Source organism: Lactuca saligna, chromosome 8, assembly GCF_052625555.1.
Source record: "Lactuca saligna cultivar CGN05327 chromosome 8, ASM5262555v1, whole genome shotgun sequence".
Lineage (NCBI taxonomy): Eukaryota > Viridiplantae > Streptophyta > Magnoliopsida > Asterales > Asteraceae > Lactuca > Lactuca saligna.
Window position 1 is genome coordinate 55,242,986 of NC_136424.1, and position 7,888 is coordinate 55,250,873.

The following is a 7,888-nucleotide window of genomic DNA, read 5'->3' on the forward strand; positions in this document are numbered from 1 at the left end:
ATTTTAAACTAAAAGAAATGCAGGAAATTAAGGAAACTGACTCCACACTATCCTTTAGACTCCGTAGTATAGCCAACATGGCATATGACTTATTCAAAGCTCTAAAAAAAATTTCTACAATAATAATTAAATAACAACTCAAATATCTGGATTAAGTCAACATCATCAAGTTAAGAACTTCTCCAGTCAACGGAAGAATATTAGACAATTTAGTAGCATGCACTCTCATGATATTAATATTTACTCATATATATAGGCCTCAAAATATGGGAAATATAGAAAATAGGCCCTCTATGGTGGATGAATGTTCTGGTTATATTGATGGTCATTAAGCTGTCTAAGTGGTGATTACTTAAGAATTACAATTTAAATCTCCAAAACACAGTGGTCTTAGTTTCGTGTCTCATAAGCTTCAACATTGGAATTGCTCGCCCCATATGATTTTAAATAAATTCATCATATACAGGATACATAATCATTATTCCCAAACGACAAGTAACTAACAATGTATTTCTCAACTACCTTGGTGATCAAGGGCTTTAGGTGTTACTTCTTCCTTTAGTTCTTCAACGACAATATGTCAAGAGAAGTTCATGAATGCTAATTTTGGTCACCATATATTTATGTTGACCTTTTCTTATGTCCCTTTATTACCCTATTTTTTACATCGGTCTATCCTTATTATTTCCGATATATAGTATCATTTCCTTTATTATAAATATACTTTCTATTACTTAAAAAAATCCTAGCCGCTCTTGGCTCTCAATCTTCAAGATATGATGAAGATATTCGATCCATGTTATTTTATTTGATAATTGAAGGTTTAATGTTGAACATATGTTTTGCGGATAGAACTTTCGGTACTAGTTTTGTAGATCGTGTTGATTACAACTCGACAACATAATTATCAAAACATCACACAACAATCCTAAGAGATAATCACATAAGCTAAAACACAACATACTTGGTATGAATCGGTTTTTTGAAGGATTGGACGATGATGATGACATAATGATATCTTGCCTGATTCTTTAAGGATAAACCCACTTATGATGGCGAAACAGTCGATGGAATCAATTGTTAATCTTTGGTGTTGTAGTGAAAGAAAGAGAAGTAAGACAACAAAGAGAGTAAGAAACATTCATGCTATGATTCGTAATGAAAAATTGTATGAGTTTAGATGAAAATTTGTGTTTGGTTTTAGGATGTAACTGTTTCACTTGTATTGGAAAATGTTGTTATGTTCGTATTTTTTGTAGTTAGGTTTCACAACTTTTGTTGGTTTATTTTGACAGTTGTGTTATGCCTAGGTGTCCGAACCTTATTGGTTGAAAGTAGAACCTACTACCTTATGTGTTATAAATAAGGTTTTTAGCAGCGGAGAGTATCTTTGAGAGGAGTCTTATGTATCTATAATAGCATTCCTTTTACTCTTTAATGAAAAACCACATTCTATATACATTCGTGTTTTTAATTCTTGATTACGTCTTTATATGATTACATTCTAAAGGAATATTACGGTCTAATAAGTGGTATCAAAGCAGGAATTTTCTTGAGTTCATTTTCAAATCTCAAGATTTGATTCTTGGTGTTCTCTGTATTTTCTAATTTTCGTAGATCTATTCTGCATTTTAAAATTGTTTGCAATTTGATCTAAAATTCTTTGTTAAAATTACTAGATTTGATTTGAATTTTGTTTGTACTCATTGAATTGATTCTTTCTAAAAAATTTCTTCAAATCCTGTTGAAATTCTATTAGTTGAACATCAGTTTACCTAACAATAGACGTTCTAATGCTCTTATTCCAATTATTTTTCTAAAGGCTTATGAAGTCTAGGCTATACATTTTGAGGACTATATCACTGGAATTGAAGATATAAGACTTTACTTGTGGGATCCAATCACAGTCGAACCATATAAATATACTAAAACATGGAATTATTTTACTCATCATAGTGATTTTGAAAAAATTATTAAAAAGAATGAGCTCCTACAGGATGAAAAAGATATGCTTCGTAATGATCTCAAAGCAAAAAGGGATTTAATATATTCACTCACATTAGATACTTTCACACTACTCAGTTCACTACAAACTTCAAATGAAATTTGGAAATGATTGAAGGAGTTATACTTAGGTGATCAAGATCCACTCCATTCAATTCAGACAAATTTTCTTTTTGAACTTGGCTCATTTATGAAAAAAGATGATGAAACTTGTGACATCCCCATTTTCACGGTCAGAAAAGATCGATTTTTGTTTATACTTTATAAAAATCAGAGTTCTTCATTTAATAAAAATGTTGCGGAATTTGTTCCCAGAAAAACATGATAAATACGTTATTAAAACATTTCCGAAGAAACGTACTTTATTCATTTTAAAACGTTTGTAATGTCATCGTCAATACAGGAACATAAGCATAAACAGAACTTACATTTATTTACACTAGTGATCTACATCTCTTTAAATCTCTCAGTATAAAGTGACTTCGTATCAACACCTGTGATATATATAAACTGAGTGGGTCAGGTTGGGAAACCTGGTGAGTACATAGGGTTTTCAACCCACAATAATATAATTATTATGTTTAAAGAATCAAACAATCAACCCAATTACCCATCCCCATTATCGTCTTTAGTCTTAAGGATCTACCCTAAGAATCAACTATTCCTCGTTTATTTATTCCTAAGGATCATCCTAAGGAATCGACACGAAGTCCATCATTACCAAGGCTTATAGAATATATCTGGTGAACACGTAGTCCGAAACATCTGGTAAACACTTAGTTTAAAAGTAACTAGTGAACACACTTAGTTCAAAATACCTAGTGAACACACTCAGTTCAAAGATACGTAGTGAACACACTCAGTTCAAAAAAATACCTAATGAGCACCTAGTTCAAAAATACCTATATGTTACGAAACTGCTATCGTTCCACTGGACCGTCTAGTAGCGTCCATAGTCGTCATCTATACTCCACTAGATGACTGGATCACTGACAACACTGATGTCTCCCATCGTGTTATCACGAAACAACTATTTCATCTACCCATGTTTTTCCCAACACGTTTTGTAGATATAAAATATGTATACAGTTTAAATCATTTAAAACATGTATAAAAATCTTTCACTCAGCATAGACAGCAAGTATTCAGACAATATGTACACATAACACGTAATTTATATTAAAATACTTCATATCTATGTGTAAGATGAAAGGGACTATGCACTCACAACACGTAAATTATATAATAAATACTTCATATCTATGTGCAAGATGAAAGGGACCATGCACTCACCTGAGAAGGTGGTGACTCGGTACTCGGACAGCGCTTCGTTTACTTTAAAATAATTTTCTTCGACGAAACCTAGTATTATCACTAATAGATTTTAGTCTATTATTCGTCGAGACTAATTAATAGTCTAGCTATTATTACTATTATATAAGCGTTAAAAAAAATACTTATATAACCCATAATAATAGCCCAAGTATTTATTATATGTTCTTAATAACGTTAATATAATTAAATAAAAACTATATTAAAAATAGCGTAGGCGTAGCTCACTTACAGCGGGTTTTATAGAAAACCAGGCTTTGCTTGGAGCAGCGTTTCCGAGCCGAAAAGCTCTTCTTCTCGAAGCCGGAGTGCTCCGGGGCTTCCGCCTCGTGCTAGGGAGGTTCCCTAGGCTTTTCGGGGGATTTCGGGGCTAGAGAGAGGTTCTAGAGAGAGAGTAAAAGAAAAGAAAGAATGGGAAATGTGTGAAGAAAATGAGGGTGGGAGAGGTGGTATTTATAGGGTGAAAATGGTTGAACTTGGTGTCACATGTCACCATCTAGTGGCAAGACTTGGGGAGAAAGCAATGGCCAAGATTGTGCCACATCACCCATTTTCGCACAACACACTTCCGACTTCTAAAATCCGTAACTTTCACATAAGACCTCCGTTTTTGATGTTCTTTATATCCACGCGTAGGTAAAAATAATATCTACAACTTTCATTTTGACTCCGTCGGCTAATTCTCGACCGATCTTAAATTTAACAGTACGAGGCATTTAGACTGTTAACTGATTGCGAAGAATTCGTAACTCCTTCATACGGACTCCGTTTTCGTCTGTCTTTTTACCTTTGAGTTCCTATTAATGAGATCTTCAACTCTCATTTAGTTTACATAAGCCAAAAACTGCTCGAACTAAAATTCGAGTTTCGGGCTGTACACTGCTAAGCCGAATCTTAGAAAAATCATAACTTCTTCATACGAAGTCAGATTTGGGCGTTCTTTTTATGGATTCTCTTGGTTTAACATATTCTACGACTTTCATTTAGATAACTAAGGCTAAATCTCGCTCTATCGTAAATTCACTTTTTACGCTTCCCGGTGTCGTGCCGGTTCCGTCGCGAAACTTCGACGAGTCATAACTTCTCCGTTATAACTCGGATTGCGGCGTTCTTTATATGTACGGACACCTTGTGACATATACTACAACTTGGTTCAAATTATTTATTCTAAATAATATTTTGACGAAAAGTCATTTTCGACCCCTATTATCTCTAAATTGACTAGCCCAGATCTACGGGTGTTACAATTATCTCCCCCTTAGGATGATTACGTCCCGGAATCATCAACAAAACAGGGCAGTATAATGACTCCATACATTATCTCTTCATCCTAGGTAGTAACTGTAACTTCTATGTTGCTTCGAACGGGTATCTAACTCTTGGACTCCTTGATTGCAGGCGGTGCTTGGTCTTGCACCTGCTCGTTAGACTTTGAGTCATGACCTTCGTGTCACAAGCTCATTCTTTATCAGAGACACCTTCTTCTTCTTAGGACAAGTTAATTTGATTGCCACAATTGATCGAGGTGTCATATTCTAATGACCTATTATCGTACGTAACAACGCTTAGACTCAGGTCTCTTAGAGTCAAATTCCGGAATGAAATATGCCTTCCTTCATGGTTTAATGTGATATAATCACATTTTAACATGTAGCATTTCTAGCTACCAACTTTTTTTTAACAACGAGCGCGATACTTCTATTGATCGCTTTGATTTCAATCGTTTGGTTTAAGTCGGATGCTACATCAAACTTGGTTCTCTGAACCACGTAACCTACTCATCGTAGTCGGACTCAATGTGATATGACCACTAGGGTCGGGATAACAACAATTTTCTTAGTCATTACCGAAACAATGGTAACGACATACTTGAATAAAACGAAATCAATTACTAGCTTCTTGGTAACCTTGTGATTTTCCCTGATCCAAGCGTGAGTCATGTGCTTCCGGAATCACATAACAGTTTAACACACCAGATAACAAAACAAAGATTTTATTATTTCTTGAAACTATTACATAGGTGTTCAAGTTCACCTTAGACTATGCCTCTAATAGGCTACATCATATGGTTCTATCTCTTTGGCTACCTCATATCTTGATCTTCGGGTATGAATTCCTCATCCTTGGTTCCTCGCATTCTTTTCTGCTTCGTCGAGGATCATGTGGAATACCCTTGGCCTTGGTGGTGTTTCTGGTCTTGCTACTTTACTTTTCTTTGGGCAATTCCTTGAAAGATGCCCCCCTTCTTTACAATCATAACACAACCTCTTGTTGGATGTACACTCATTGGCGTAATGCTCAGACTTTCCACACTTGAAACATGTCACCTCTTCGCCGCATTTTCCAAAGTGTTTCTTCTTGCATTTATCACACCATCTTGCTTCACCTCCTCCTCCAGGCTTCGAGAATTTTCTCTCCTTGTTGGACCTTGAAGATCCTTCAAACTTCCGCTTCTCTCCTGCCTTATCTTTTTCTAGACCCTTTTCCCTTATCTGGGCCTCTACATTCTTAGCTACCCTAACAGCTGTTTTCAAGGTAGTTGCCATTTTGACCATTGGGCCAAAGTCAGTGGGTAATCTGTTAGCAAACCTATCAATCTTGGAGAGTTCAGTAGGCACCAAGTAGGGGAATAGCTTCATCCTCTCGGTGAACGCAGTGGCATACTCATCAACACTCATCTTCCCTTTCTTTAGGTTCTGAAACTCGCTGTTTAGGTCTATCAGATCTATCTTTGAGCAATACTGCATTTTCAACTGTTCCAAGAACTCTTCCCATGACATCCTTAAGGCTTCTCCTCGTGGCATCGTATCTGCCAATAGCTTCCACCAGCTCAAAACGCCAGTTTTCAGTTGTCTTACAGCGAAGACGGTCTTCTGTTTCTCGCTACAGTCACAGCTCTCAAACACCATCTCCATCTCGGAGATCCAATCCATAATCTCAACAGGCTTTGGGCTTCCTGAGAGACTTGGTGGTTTTGCACCCAAGAAATTCTTGTACATTCGCCCATCCTTGTCGTTTCTCCTCCCCTGGCCATCCCTTTGATCACCTTGAGTCCCCACTTGACTCACTTGGCGGTTGTAGTTCCCTTCCTTCGATTGCTCAGGAATCAGCTCGGGTTGCTCAGTGGGCATAGTAGGTTCGTCCCTATTCAACATCCGCCTCATTTCTTCCCTTTGTTCAGCTAGCATAACCCGAATCATGGCTTGAACTCCATCCATGGTGACTGGCTCAGGTGCAACTTCTTCTACAACAGGTATTTGCTGAACCACTAGGGGTTGTTTCCTATTCTCATTTGCATTCACGTTTCCACTACGAGTCCTTGCCATTTTGATCTATACACCGAATAAGGTGAATCTAGACCCTTACATAGGATTGACGTTTAAATCATCCTTATCGCTCTGAAACGTTTATATGCTAGTTCTCATATCGTATTCGTACGTTTAGAATCCTAAACAAATAAGGTTTCCGGATCCGGTTGGCAACAGACCATAGATTCGATCAAACTATAGCATAACAAATCATTTAGCACATAAAAGTAATTTAGGCATCATTCCTAAATTAAGCTAGTGCTCACACCTCACAATCATTGCTTAGCATTCTAAGTTTAAGTCTAGAAATAAATCCATATTCCTAATTCGCTTAAACTAATGCTCTGATACCAACTGTGACATCCCCATTTTCACGGCCAGAAAAGACCGATTTTTGTTTATGCTTTATAAAAATCAGAGTTCTTCATTTAATAAAAATGTTGCGGAATTTGTTCCCAGAAAAACATGATAAATACGTTATTAAAACATTTCCGAAGAAACGTACTTTATTCATTTTAAAACGTTTGTAATGTCATCGTCAATACAGGAACATAAGCATAAACAGAACTTACATTTATTTACACTAGTGATCTACATCTCTTTAAATCTCTCAGTATAAAGTGACTTCGTATCAACACCTGTGATATATATAAACTGAATGGGTCAGGTTGGGAAACCTGGTGAGTACATAGGGTTTTCAACCCACAATAATATAATTATTATGTTTAAAGAATCAAACAATCAACCCAATTACCCATCCCCATTATCTTCTTTAGTCTTAAAGATCTACCCTAAGAATCAACTATTCCTCGTTTATTTATTCCTAAGGATCATCCTAAGGAATCAACACGAAGTCCATCATTACCAAGGCTTATAGAATATATCTGGTGAACACGTAGTCCGAAACATCTGGTAAACACTCAGTTCAAAAGTAACTAGTGAACACACTTAGTTCAAAATACCTAGTGAACACACTCAGTTCAAAGATACGTAGTGAACACACTCAGTTCAAAAAAATACCTAATGAGCACCTAGTTCAAAAATACCTACATGTTACGAAACTGTTATCATTCCACTGGACCGTCTAGTATCATCTATAGTCGTCATCTATACTCCACTAGATGACTGGATCACTGACAACACTGATGTCTCCCATCATGTTATCATGAAACAACTATTTCATCTACCCATGTTTTTCCCAACACGTTTTGTAGATATAAAATATGTATACAGTTTAAATCATT